The sequence below is a fragment of the Chelmon rostratus genome, chromosome 14 (assembly GCF_017976325.1).
Source record: "Chelmon rostratus isolate fCheRos1 chromosome 14, fCheRos1.pri, whole genome shotgun sequence".
NCBI classification, from domain to species: domain Eukaryota; kingdom Metazoa; phylum Chordata; class Actinopteri; order Chaetodontiformes; family Chaetodontidae; genus Chelmon; species Chelmon rostratus.
The window spans coordinates 19,291,533-19,305,808 of NC_055671.1; the positions used below are offsets into that span (position 1 = coordinate 19,291,533).

The following is a 14,276-nucleotide window of genomic DNA, read 5'->3' on the forward strand; positions in this document are numbered from 1 at the left end:
TGTGTGGGTGTGTGTGTGTGTGTGTGTGTGTGCGTGTGTGTTTGGTGTGAAGCCTGAAACTTGTTGCTTTGTGCAGTTTATTATTCAGGCTGGAGGTAATTTTTAATACTGTGTGTCTGCGTGTTTGCGCGCACACTTATATGCATGCTCAGTGCTTGATCCAGCCAGTCTTGCTGATATTTAAGAGGTAATTTACATTTTTCGGGATGTTAATTAAAAAGATCATTGACAGTATCATATAAAGTTGATTTTGGCTTTCATGAATATTAATGTTAAATGAATGAATAGCCTGGAGGATGAAGGCATAATGAAATGCTGAATGATATAATGAGTGATTGAATGATAGCCCAGTGTTGAAAGTTTAAGTGAAAACCACCCACCACACAGAATTCATTTGGTTTTTGCTGTGATCTGTGTTCACTGTTACAGTTTATTCACTCTATGTGGTGAAACCGGTCGGCACACGGCAGACCTCGAGGAGTTATTTCAGACCTGAAGTTTTCTTAACCAAATCAGCAGGAGTGTTTTGTTCTTGTGCTTCTGGTTTTGGGACAGACAGAGTTCAAATTCAGTCTCAGGTCACCCAGAGCACAGAAACAGCATATGTAAGTCTAGTCCCTTCCTGAGCACAGGAGTTCCCCAGAGAAAAATATGGTAATGTTTGTGCAAGTGCATGTAATGGCGACAAAGACTTTGATTTTGAGTCTGTCAGGGGGTCCTGGAGAGGATGCTGCCGGGGGACTCCATAGTTCTGCTGAGGGACTTCAACCCTTAAGTCCTTGGAGGGAACAAACTACCTGATCTAAACCCAAGTGGTGCTTTAGCATTGAGCTTCTCTGCTAGTTAAGAACTGTCCATGATGGCCACCATGTTCAAGCGTTTCTCAGTTCTGTCTGTTAGAGGTCGTAGCACCAGATCACCTTGACCCACAGAGCAGTGATTGATCATGAACGGTAGCTGCATCCTCACATCCGTGAATGTCTTGAACGCTTGGATAAAATCTGGTCACCACCACCTCAGATGGTGAACCCAGATGTTCAGCTCCAGTGAAACGGGGACATCTGGCCTCAGTCTTCAACTCTCAACCTCCAGAGGAATTTATTGTGTCGGACAGTTCTGCCCAGGGTGGAAGATGTTCTGGATGTTGTTGGGCTGTCTTGGCTACCGCTGCCTGTTGTGTCTTTGTCTTTATACCAGCCATTGTAATTTGGACAGATTACATTCCCTTAGGGTTAGCAGTTCCTATTCCTATTCACAGAGGAATGTCTAATCAATGAGGATTTTTTTTTATTTCTGCCTTTAAAACACCAAAAACATTTGTTTTTTGTTGAACAATTGGATAAAAAAAGAAAAAGCTTTCATGCAACTTGCAGCCTGTGATCAGCAGCATTACCATCACAATCATCAATGTCAGTTATTTCATAAATGCTAATGCAGTAGCTCAGTCTGAAGCTGAGCTGTAGTAGCACAGTTTTGAGGTTGGTCAGAATGGTGAAGTATTTCCCCACTGCCTTCAGTATCATAGCTCACACTTGGCAGCTGAATGCTAACCACTATGTAAATTTCCTTGCTCAGTTTCTGGGATTGGTTGCACGCATGCCTATAACCCCACTTCGGGCTCATGTTCGCAGTGCTGTGATAGTTGATTGGCATTCACTGCAGCGGTGCTCTCAAAACCTCTTTCTGACCCTGCAATCTAGCCTACAGAATGTGAATGACAGCGGGCAGCCCACAGCCAAACATCCACTGCAACCTGAGTGTAGGGCGATACAGTTGAGTCTGGTTTGCCAGGGATAGGCGGCGAGACTGCTATGTAGCTTCTTGTGTTTGGACAAATGTTTCGTATCATTACCACAATCTAAAAAACATCACATGGTATTTGCTTACTTTCTGATACTAAATCTGTCAAAAAGAATCCGTGTTGAAAAAGTTTCCCCCACAAACCCTCTTAACAACCAGTTTAAATGTATTTTCTTTCAGCAGACTGTAAGATAAACCAAATAATCTGCTGTCCTACATACTTTTTCCTTCATGTCTTTGGCATGTGATTTGATACGGTGCAGCTGGCCGGCCTTGGTTTGGTTCATCTTAGTTGATTTAATTTGGCTCACAGTAGGAAAACTTTTCAGCAATTATGTGGCTGCATATCAACTAAATGACCCACTATTCTGTAACAGCGAAAAGAATAATATACAAACACAGGAAATAATTGGAGGACGTATTTTAATTGCTCATTGGGTTTCCCATTTAGCCTCAGCTGGTGATACCAGCTGAGTGGACTGAAGCAGTTCTGATTAGAGCGACGGATCAGCGTGCTTCGCCCAGCGTCCTGCAGGGTTAATTTGGCTTTTAGATAACAACTTCTTACCTCTTTGCTTTGAGATGGAGTGAAAAATAAGTTCCAGCAAAACAGACAGTCACCTTATTAAGTGGGGTTTTACAGTGTACAAGTGGCTGATCCAGTTCGTAGTCCAGGGTTGGACAAAATAATGCTTAATCACATGATGTATTTCCTGTGATTGAAACACCGCTTCACAGAGGCGTTTGTTACCTATAGACCTGTGTAGCTGCAGACTTAACCACAGCGGTCTCCAGCGGTCAGGCTTTATTGATCGTTGCAGGCTTTGCTAACCTCCTGACCACTCAGTGTATCTGTGCACTCCATAACTCTTCTCCCTCCAGACCACCTATTATTGATGTGTGTGTTGTAGAAGTGGACCATGCCGCTTCAACTCTCTGAGATTAGCTCTGTTGATCCCATCAATCAAGGGTAAAACAGGTGAAGACAGCCAGGAGAAAATAACAGATCAAATGTTGAACTAAAAGTATGTAAAGCACCACAAAAACAGCTCTTTTTGCACCTCATTGCTCATCGATGAAAGCATTGCATATCTGACAATGTCCACATTAATATTTGCAAAACAATCCCACTCATAGCATCATGTCTCTAATACAGTAGAACATAAATGCTTCTAGAGAACTCACTTTAATTGTTGCTTATTACCCCTCTCGGCCCCTGAATGTGCTTGTGTTTCACTGCTCTCTGGTTGTATCTTTGTGTGGTTGATCCTACTTAATTGTTCATTATGTAGAAATTAAGTAAAACCAACAAAGCAAGAGCTCGAGCATGAGTGATATTGTAATCTCATTAATCAGGTTTATCCTTGTGAGCTCTGATAAACACACACTTACAGCCTCGACGGGCCCTTGAGCGCGGGTCGCAGTTACCAGAAATACAGCACGACACAGAAGTCACTTGACCAACGCAACCGTTTTTGCCCGTTTGTTGCGGTGCGGCGAGCTCTCACAGGATTTTGTCAGGACTCACATTTGTTTCGTGGCGTTTTCAAAGTAGCGCTGATTGGCACGAAAGCGATGCTACAATTGCAGATCAAAACATGGTGACATTTGTAACTGGTGGTTCCACGGTGAGGGGGGAGGGGGCCGTGCCATCGATGCGTGACAACATGTTTACCACGTCGAGAGGAGGTTTGAACGGAGGAAGTGACAACAAGTTGCCGCTGCTTCGAATCGAGCAGCGTTCCTCTTTAACGTCGCTCGAAGGTCTGACAGAGAGAGGAGGATTGATCGGGTTTGCTGCTGGCAGGGCTCCCATGAGGAGGATTGATCATCAATTGGTCGAGTATCGGCCGAGCGAGTGTTGACAGCTCACCGTCAATACACAAGCTCTCTTTCTCCTCTTCTGTCTCCTTCACTTCCCTTCTCCCTGTGGTCCCCCTCTTTCATCTTCTCTTCTTTTTTTCTCCTGATACCTCCTTGGTTTGTCACACACACACACACACACACAGACTTATCACCTGTAAGAAACAGAAGTTCACAGCTGACCCATATTTTTAACCCATATTACTATATTTTGTCTCTTTCAGCATTTTCAGCAAATGTTCTGCTTGTTTTTTGTTTTGTATTTATTCATCATCTCTGGGTTCAAGTGTGAGGTCTTTTCCGTGGAGAGATATGTGTGTGTGTGTGTGTGTGCGTGTGTGTGTGTGTGTGTGTGTGTGTGTCAAGGCGAGTGTGTGTGTCTGTGGGCAAGAGTATTCCAATCATCTCTGATTTGCTGGCAAATTGAAAAATCCCCTCCATCCTTCCATCCCGTCATCCCTAGACCCCGACCCAATCAGACCCCACGACCGAACCCTCCAGCCTGCTGCTTTTGTGAATTAAATGTGTGTATGTGCGAGCGAGTTGGTGGTGTTGGTGGAAGAATCCGGGGGCTAATGTTGGGGTGGATTATCCCCCTCCTCTTCCTCTTTGAAGTGCTGCCAATGGAACGAATTGCACCGTGCTGTCCCTAATGCACTGGTGAGCTTTCTCCATTTCTGTGCTCCTCTCCTGAGTGCCGCCCCAAACCCCCCTTTCACCCACATCACTCATCCAATCAGAGAGCGACGTGTCGAAGCAGTGTGTGGCCCTGTGATTGGGTAGTGTAAATTACCTGCTAAATGTCCTTCTTCTTCTTCTTCTTTTGGCTCCTGTGGTGTTTTCGAATCAGGCTAAAGATGTAGTGGAGGTGTGTGTGTGTGTGTTGAGTTGCAGCAGGAGCATGCATCACCGCTGCTTGTGTTGAGAAGGTCGGTGCAAATCCCTGCACCAGTTGCAAAGATCTACTTTGACAGGATTGCCTGTTAACAAACCACTGCAACCCCACATGGAACAAACCATAGCTGACTCAAGTGGACTTGCCTCATACTGGTAAAAAGCCATTAGAATAAGTAATGTGTGCGCCTAAATCTCTGTGGCATGAGCCAGAAAATGTCTAACACTGAAAATAAGCATGTTAGAATGAAGTTGAGATAAATGCTTTTTGTGTATCAGACTTGTTTCTAAATTAAATTGACCTAACTAGATGGCTAAAGGCTTCAAGCCACTTTCTGAAATACAGTTTCTGACGCTCTCCCCGAAAACCACAAAACAAGACTCGATGTGTTAATTAGTGAGCTTAACTGTGGACGGAGCCGGCCTAGCTGTTTGCCCCTGTGGCCAGTCTTTATGCTAAACTAAGCCAATCACCCCCCCCCCCGCCTTTACCTTCACGCTCACAGTAGCAGACATGAGAGTCCTATCAATCTCCTCGTCAAACTGTCAGCAAGAGAAATAACAGATTTCACAAAATGTCACATTATTCCTCTAACAGTGATGACTGTGTATACGCAGGGCAGGCATCAAAAACTGTCAAGTACCGAAGGCTGGCGTCAAACGCTTAGTCAGATTGTTGTGTTATGACATTAAATGATGATTCGTTTGACTTATTTTGTTAAATTCAAAGCTTTGTAGAAAAATTCTGTTTAAGATATTTGTCTCTGTCTTGATTTTGTATTAGCGCTATTGATGGTTTCCAAATGCTTCAAAGCCTTAGAGGTTAGCAACTATTAGTTATAATCTATAGATATATCTGTGTAATTTCTGACATTTGAAATGTGGTGGTCAAACAGGCCAAAGAGAATATGCACCTCTCACTGGATCCTGCACAGAGGACTCAGACTGCTGTGTTTACATTCAGCGGCTGGGTTTTGGACGAGGTTCAGTCCTGAAGCGGAGGGTCGGGGGTTTTAGCCGGAGAAGTCTGCAGAAGCTGAGGGGAGCGAGCTGGAGCTGGGTGAAAATAGGTTACAGCCAGAGAGGAGGAAGAAGAGGAGGAGGAGGAGGAGTGCAGGGTGGAGGCTCAGGCTCTGGAAGCACAGAGGGAAAGGAGCAGGACTGGACTTTACAGTTTAAGGAAAGAACTGCAGGAGAGGTGCTGCAGCCCGGGGAGGAGGTGGATGAATTGGGGGAGGAAATGCCAGGGCTTGGCCCGGGACAGGAGACGGGGCAGAGCTGGGGCTGACGGAGGGAAAGCAGGTGTGAAAGAATCCCTTCTCCTTACTCATTTCCTCCCGTATGTTTTCACATCTATGACTACTCGAGTCGAACAATTGCAGTTAGTCTTTCCCCTCCCGCCGGCACGTCGGCACTCCAGCCAAGGCTGGCAAAGTGTCCGATGGCGCGGTGCCGTCCTGTGCCCTGCCCTCTGCTCTCGCTCGCTCTCTCACGGTAAAGACTTGGCAGCACACTCGGCCCAGCAGGTCAGCAGTCCCACACCCAGGAGGCCCTCGGAGCGGAGCAGAGCAGTACACTTACGAAACAGCCCACTTAATAAAATGGAGAGCAAGAGGGAAAGTTTTGATTATGAGCAGCTAACATATGTTTAATACACGTATCTTCTTTCACAACTGAGAGTGTAGGAGGAGAAAAATGGTATGTGATCAGAAGGAGGGGTGTTCATGGGAGAGAGCTGAAAGAGGAGACCTGAGAGTGAGAACGTGGGGGGGGTAAAAGAGAGCCAAACCCGGACACAGGGCAGCACCTCGAGCCTTCAGCTGCAGGTTTGGAAGCAGCAAGGTGTTTGAAGACTGATACGTGTCAGGCACGCTGAGTCGGTACGTCCTGTGCCGAGGCGAAGGAGAGGAAAGCCCCATCGGCGACTTTTCCTTGGCTACAGGTCACAGTTTCACAGTTTGTTTTCTTTCCACAAACCCCCCTCGGCGCTCCATTCTGTCTGAAGAGAGCGGAGGGGAAGGTAAGGGGAAAATGTATGTCATGTACACAAGCTTGTGACCAGAAGTTGCAGTCAGTGGCGTGTAAATGTCAGCAGGGAAAGGTTAAAGAGGAGAATTTTCCACATGTGAAGAAGCTAAAAAAAAAAAAAAAAAAAAAGTGACTTGGCAGATGAGGCTAGCTTGTATCTTTTATTATCTCAGACTGCCAGCATCTATGGATGTCCCACAAACTTCGCGGCCTGCGTTGACTCACATCCACAAGTCGTAAATGCCAAGAGCCACATAACCCACCAAAGACATCTTCCAACTTCTCCGGTTTCTTCTGTCTTATTATTTTTTTTAACCAGACGATTGTAGATGGAAGGAACCACAGAAAAATCTTGGACTCTTCTCCAGACTTTTATTTCTTTACTTAACTCATCTCCTTTCTATACAATCATCCAAGGAACGCGTTATTTATGACACGGCTCTGAACCTTTTCACTTTACTGACATGTGACTTTCGTTAATGCTCTGCGACCTCAGCCTTCGTTTCTCATCGTTTTCACAAACTGCTTGTTGCTCGTTACATGCAGAACATGCAGAGATCATGTTGTCTCATGTCCAGAGCCGTCTCTTTTTTATTTTGTGAATATGTTTGAAAATGTTCAACAATGGATTGTTGATTGATCACACTTCAGATTCAGATTTCCTCAATTTACCAGCAATATTTCGAACGTTCCAGTTGCTTAAATTTGCTTATTGCACATACTTTCCACCTCAGTCTCACTCCAGTGCTCTCATAAAGTTGTGGGATTCACACGACCAAGATTAGAGCAGATATTAAAGAATGAAGCAGTAGAGGCTGAGATATCCTGATTTAAAGCTTAATATGGGTCAGGGTCCAAAAAACGCTGGATCCTACGCTTCCCACAATGCAACCCGATAACTCATTAGTCCGTCCCGGGCCGGTAGACATCCAAACCCTCCGAACTCTGCACCCTCAGTTTGTTACACAGGCTATCTGTTATAAATTTATAGTGTCCAAGATGCTTTGTCTGGTTTGGCAAAATTCCTCCAGAGCCACAGAAGATATCATAGAGCTAGAAGGACACTCGGAGAGCGCAGACCTCCACCGAGGCCAGAAGTCCACTTTTCTATCATCTCTTACAAATCTGCAAAATGAAACCTCACCATCAGTATTATTGCTTGTTCTCGTGAAGAACGTTTTCTTTAATATCTCTGCTGGGGTTTATTGCAGACAATTCGTGTTTGGATGTGAGCGAGTGTAGAGTAAATTACACGATATGTTTGCATTTCCATAGCTTTAGCTTAGTTTGAGGAAAAAAAGCTTTGCAAATGTACCGGTTCGCACATGGAACCACCATCGGAGTGCTCATGACCGCTGCTTTCTGCATGAGCAGCTACATGTGTCGGCTCTCCCAGAGGATTACCTGTGAATGTGAACTGTGGAATATGGAGTAGTGTATGTCTACAATCGGCCTGTTTTGTCAGAACTGTACTACCATCCACTGAATTTTAAGATGTACGACGCTTATTCTAACAAGACTGGATGGCCCATCTTGCAATATTAACCAAAGTGAAAAGTAATTTGTGTATCTGCCCTGTGATTCGGATCTGCTCCAGGGCTCTTCATTGGCCCGGGCTGCACCCTTCCACCAAGTTTCATGAAAATTGGACCAGTAGTTTTTCCGCAGTCCTGCTGACAGACTGACAAACCAACAAACCGGACTGAAAACATAACCTCCTTGGCAGAGGTAACTATTTTCACTGGCTGAGTCGCGCTCCACATGACAAGTAAACTGAATTTGATTTATAAAACTGGTGGAATGCCTCAAATGTGAAGCAAAATTAACCTCAGACATTACAGCATTAACCTGACTGCAAGTGACTTTGGAAAAGCGCCACTTCTACTATAAAGTGCGGCTCAGATTGTTTGCATGTTTGTATGTACAGTGTCTATGAGCTGTGCCTCTGCAGCCTCTCCCCAAATTTATTCTCTTTTTATAGCCAGCACAGTCAGTTGAGCTGAGGAAAAGACAACAAAGCGAGAGGCAGAGGAGGGAGAGGGTTGCAGGTGGTGGGAGATAAGTCATTTCACTCCTTTTTCACTTCAGTTCTTGTCATTACATTCATATTTAGACGACACCCCTCCAGCACCCTCCCCCGCAGCCCCTCACCCCTGTGCATCGTGCACCCACCCAGCCACTCATCTGGCATGAAACTGTCTCCAGTGTTATGCAACGTTAGGTAGGGTCAGGGAGAGGACAGAGACATGGAAAGAGCGACACGCCGACTGCAGCGCTGTGCCTGCTGGGTCATAAGATCCCTCTTTTTCTCCCTCACACACACACACACACACACACACATACACACACACACAGATGCATAAACACACAGTAATGTCGACTTACATGCTTCACTACCACTTACATGTACACACACGGCCATGCACACACATACAAAATCATTCATCACCCACATGCATACTGACAGAGGCATGCATGGCTTGCATACACACACTCTTACACCTACACACACATTGGGGCGGGGGGCGGGGGAGGGGTAAGGATAAGGGGGGGTTCTAGCTGCGGGCCAGACGGGCCGAGTCATGCAGCAGACAGACCCACCCTGTTGGATCAGCATCAACCTGGCTCCGCACACACAATTCTGCTCCAAACCTAATACTGGCTCACTACACAATCTCTTCTTCTTCTCCTTCTTCTTCTTCCTCTTCTTCTTCTTCTTAGGCTGCTGTCTGTTCCCAAGATGCTTTAAGGCACCGAAAGAGATCCAAGACAAGGGCCTTTTCTGTTATATCTCAACATTCAACAGACACTTTAAGTGTTTTACCAGTCAGCGAGGTCTCATTTATAGATTTAGGAAGGAACTGGAACTCAGGGCTGGCTTGCTCCCAAAGTGACCGGTGGAGTAACGCAGACTCCTGAGGGAAGCGGTCTGGTTCTTGCTGTAGTTTACGAGCTCTCTGCTGCGCGATTTTTTGGCCTGCGTTCATGCTCGCTGATGGATTCTCCAGAGAGACTTCCCAGACATCAAAAAAACTGTTGACCGATGGGATTTGGACGCACTGTTTTTGAGTAGTGATCAAACACGACACGTCGCTTGCTGTGCCTGAGCTCGCTCAGATGAGAGCGACGGCGACCTAAATGGACAAATCCAGCGGGCTTTGATATTGAGGTTTATTTCACATTTTAAATCAAACAAATTAGAGTGTCATCAGGACTGCTTTGTGTTTTTGGAGGATGTCAAAACAGATGGGGGATCTGATATAACTGTGGCTTTGCTCACTCAATAACTCATTAGGTAAAAGCTCCGCAATCCATCAAGGTCAGGAGGTCCTGGTATACTATTGCGAGTTTAGTTTTTAATTGGTAAATCACATTCTCATTGGATATAATGCAATTTAAACAGCTTTAAATGTTCTTCTTGGTCTTGATGTTGAAGAAAAATAATCAGCTTTGATATTGAAGATATCTCTTATCTATATGGGAGTAACGGGTCCTCCCATCATGAATCATACCCACTGATATTGGAACCTCATTTTTGATCTATTTTTAGAAAATTTGGGCAACCTTTTTCAAAAGTAAGTTTTTGCAGTGCCATGAATGCATTATGTTTTTATTTTTTCAACACCTACACTTGCACCAAAAGCAAATTTTTCCTTTAAAGCTACATAAGACTGCTTAACAAAGCAAGGTTTTTAAGACATGTTTGCATACTTTATAGAGACAGATACTGGAACAGCTATGAAAAAGCTGACTTGAGTTACAGTAAATTTAGTAAAAATAATGTTGTGGCACTGATTTTGACAATTTTGACATTAATTAGTTACAAAGCAATTCACAGTAACAAAAGAAAGAACATAAAAGACTGAGCACATCCCAGAAAGAGTGAAACAAAACAGGAGTTCATTTTAACAATAAGGAATTATTATTCAAGTCACAGAGATAAAGTAATGAAGAAGAGACAGTTCAAATGAAGTAGGAACATGAGGGAAAGTCAGAAGGAGAAACATCATGTACTGCAGAAAGCTCTGACTACTGAAAACACACATTTTCACCTTTAGTCTTCACTTTGGGCCAAGGGTCACATCTGAAAATGGATTGCTATGAGTGTAAAAGCTCCCAGATATAAGTGGTAGTAAAACTGTGGACTTTCCAAAGGTTAAATAAAGTAAAATCCTCAAATCAATTCTAAAACCCACTGCAAATGTGAAAATGCTCCTTTGCTCCCTTCTTTGTTCTGCTCGGGAATCTGGCTGCATCGTTCTCTGTGAGCTGAAGGCAAGAACAGGCTTTACACCTTCAGGTAGCCTCAAGCTCCATTCACTCTGCGAGAAACCGCCTGTTGAGATCCACCGCTGTTTAAAATGCTGCATGCTAAGCCCGACTGTGTAGCACAGCCCTAAGGCTTCAAAGCTTACAGAGAGCTGCTCCTTTGGCCCGAGCCTTTGATAATGCTCTGCCACAAGGTCACTGAGCCGCCTTCCAGGCCACGGGGGGAGATCAGAAACACTTAACTATGCCAACTTCAGTGAAAGTACATGTAATATGGTTGTGCTGGTGGAGAGCCAAAAATGAGAGATTCATATGACATGCTGACATGTGTGGTGCAAAGCATAATAAATTGTGCAGGAAAAACCAAATCTGCACAGAAAAGGTGTCTTAAGTGTTTTCCTAATGTTCGATCGTGACCAAATACTGCAGCTAAACAGAGAGCACATCATTTTATTGAGCCTGATCTCTGTCACAGCAGGTATGTCAGCTTTGGTATCCACGTTTCTTTCCAACATTAATTCTACTTATGGCTCATATTCATAATATTCAAAAATAGTAACAGTTTATTGCAAAAATCTACCTAGAATATGTAATGAAAATAACAATTTAAGGCTAAGCTGTACACTTATTGGCTTTGGGAGCTTTCAGCCTCCATAATTTCTTCCCAGCCTATGCTGAGACCAGGTCTGGTCTGGTGTGTAGAGACGGCTGATGTCTCGGGGACATCTGGGGACTTCTCTTTAGTATGTAACAGCAGAGGTCTTTCAGGGGAACGTACTCCCGCTTTGATTTTACACATCAAAGGGGGAATACCACAGCATATATAAAACAAGTTCCAGAGGGATCTGCAGCCTTGCTGATAATTACCTCTAGTGATGTCACCCGAGTCAGCGTTGGTTGGAGCTGAAGATTACGAGTTTGAAATGAAAAAAATCTGGAGGAGGGCTTGCCAGACTCCTGTAGCTCCTCATCTCAGCTAGCAGCTCGAGGCTACATTAGCCGCTACTTGCAGAAAACACCTGAGTCTTCAACTGAGCTGCAGAACGGAGTTGCATTGTGGGTAATTTAGCCAAAAAAGAGGAATGTATGCAATGAAAAAGAACAGTCTGGTTGTGCTGCATTGGTTGTGATGAGAGATGATATGGGTGAGGTTAGAAACTGAAGGCACTTGTTCGTGCGAGTGGGGTTTGAATTGGATCTGTTTTTCCTGAAGCCTCCTCTTCCTCTCAGCCATACTGCTTTACTTCCGTGTTCACTTTTCCATCTCACTTTCACATTAAGCTGCAGAGTTGTGCCGAGTTGGCTTTAGCTAACAGCACTAGCATTGATGACAGAACGAAACACCCGCGATGCTCACGAGGGGCTTTCAATAAGCTGTCATTCCTAACCTGACAGACGCTCGTTAGGGGGCGCAGTTTGACGCTGGGGCTAAGTAGTGTGTTAAATGTAGGTTGTTAAAAGTGAAAGTATTGAAGTGGATCAACAGATGACTAAAATATAATGCATGCATTTATGTCAAGTTCAGGGTTTGCACAAAGTGTTCCTGAGCTCTGGGCTGCACTTCGAGCTGCACACTTAAAGCTCATCTTTTTGTGTATTTAGACAAAATGAGTAGTTTTAATAGCTTAATTTGCCAAAGATGGCCCATGTGTGTTTTCTCTCCAAATCTGTGGTTTGGTCACAATGTGCATGATTCTTAAACGAAGCTTGTGATTGGTGATATGCGGAGATGCTTGATAAACCACAGTGGGACTTTGTTTCTGATTGCATAACATAAAAAAAAGGCGCAAAACATGAGTTTCTTCTGCAGCCACGCAGGTCCAGTGTTTGATTTCAAGGTTGAGTGTTAGCACCCAGTGAAATATACTATTTCTGATGCCGTCCCCTGCTGCTTGGAGACATTTTCTGTACATATTGCTGGAATATGCATTATGTAACAGTACAGGACTCGCAAGGAACGACATGAAACTTTCTCCTCAACTCCTGGGGAAACAAAGCATCTGCTGGCTGACTCCGTGTCGTTTTTCTACCTTTATTTTTAGAGTCAGAGTGATTTTTCCGTGACATTTCCTGCCTGGCTGCTGCAACCCAGCGGCCGGTCTTTTCCAGGCAGAGCGGCAGGCCAGGCCGTGCAGCCTTTTATCCCAGCTAAGTGGCGTGGTAGGCCAGCTTCAACTGTGCACCTCAGTGGCTGCTGCGGACTGCTCCACAGCAGCAGCAGTGACACTCCTGAGTGACTTAAACTCGCCACTCACCTCCCATCACTCTGCATCTCACCTCTTTTTATCCTCTCTTTACTTTTTTGTTTTGTTGGCGTCTTTTTCCCGACTACCTGTTTGACTTCTTTCATACATCCGCCAACACAGAGCATTCAGCTGATTTTTTTCTGGCTTTCATTCTGTCCCTTTGCACACTTTTCTTTTTATCTTGCTCGCTGCCTCATTTTCTTCTATTTCATCACCGTCTCTCTTTTCACCTGCATGAAATGATTTGAATTTTCTCCTCCTGTCTCACCATCTCTCCTTTTCTTTCTCCTTCATCTTGATCTGTTTCTCTCTCTCTACACCCCCTCCTCTCTCCCTCTTTCTCTCTCTGGATTTCCTCACCATCCCGCTGCCCCTCTGGTATGAGCTCTGTTGGATGAAATAAATATGAGGAGGAAGAGGGATAAATATTTATAGCTGCTTCAGCTGTATAATACTGTGTGTCAGTGTGTGTGTCTGTGCACGTGCATGCATACATACATGTAAGGTGTGTGTGTCTGTGTTTGAGGTGTATGATTTCAGACCCTTGGCCAGTGCAGGTGCTGAGGCTGCTGTGGGGATAAATAATTCACTGGAAGTTAAACCTTAAATTCACATCACTTTGATAAGACAATAGGAGCAGCATGGCAGTGCTCACACACACACACACACACACACACACACTCACACACATAGACACACACCACCTGGCACTGAGCATATGCGCCCTCGGACATGCATGAGACATCCCCGTGCAGACACATGTTTGACACAGATATCATGTTATACAGTAATCATGCATGAAAGCAACTTTTGCAAACATGTATTTGCATGAAATGGAATGCACACATCGACTTACACTGATAAGCTCACATGCAAACTTAACAAAGAAATGCAGTTAGAAACACACTCATGCACAGGGCCAGTAATGCATCCATTTACTGAACACACAGCACTGATGCACACGATTCAGGAGCTGAAAAGCTGCATTATATATATTACAACTGTATGTGGCTGCTGCACTGTTCTGTGTGTGTGTGTGTGTGTGTGTGTGTGTGTGTGTGTGCGCTTTGAGTGCTTTGTGTGCGGCCGTACTTGTGTGCATTTAAGGTTGCCATTGGAGTCCATTTCTGGCTGCGTGAACACATCAATGTGTGTGTGCGCTTTCGCGCGCTGGCG

The 14,276-nt window shown here is 44.7% G+C and overlaps 1 protein-coding gene across 1 annotated transcript in view; it reads left to right on the top strand.

Moving 5' to 3' along the window:
* Window positions 1-14,276, top strand: part of jade2 (jade family PHD finger 2) — a 180,979-nt gene that overhangs the window by 114,802 nt on the left and 51,901 nt on the right. The window lies entirely within an intron of this gene.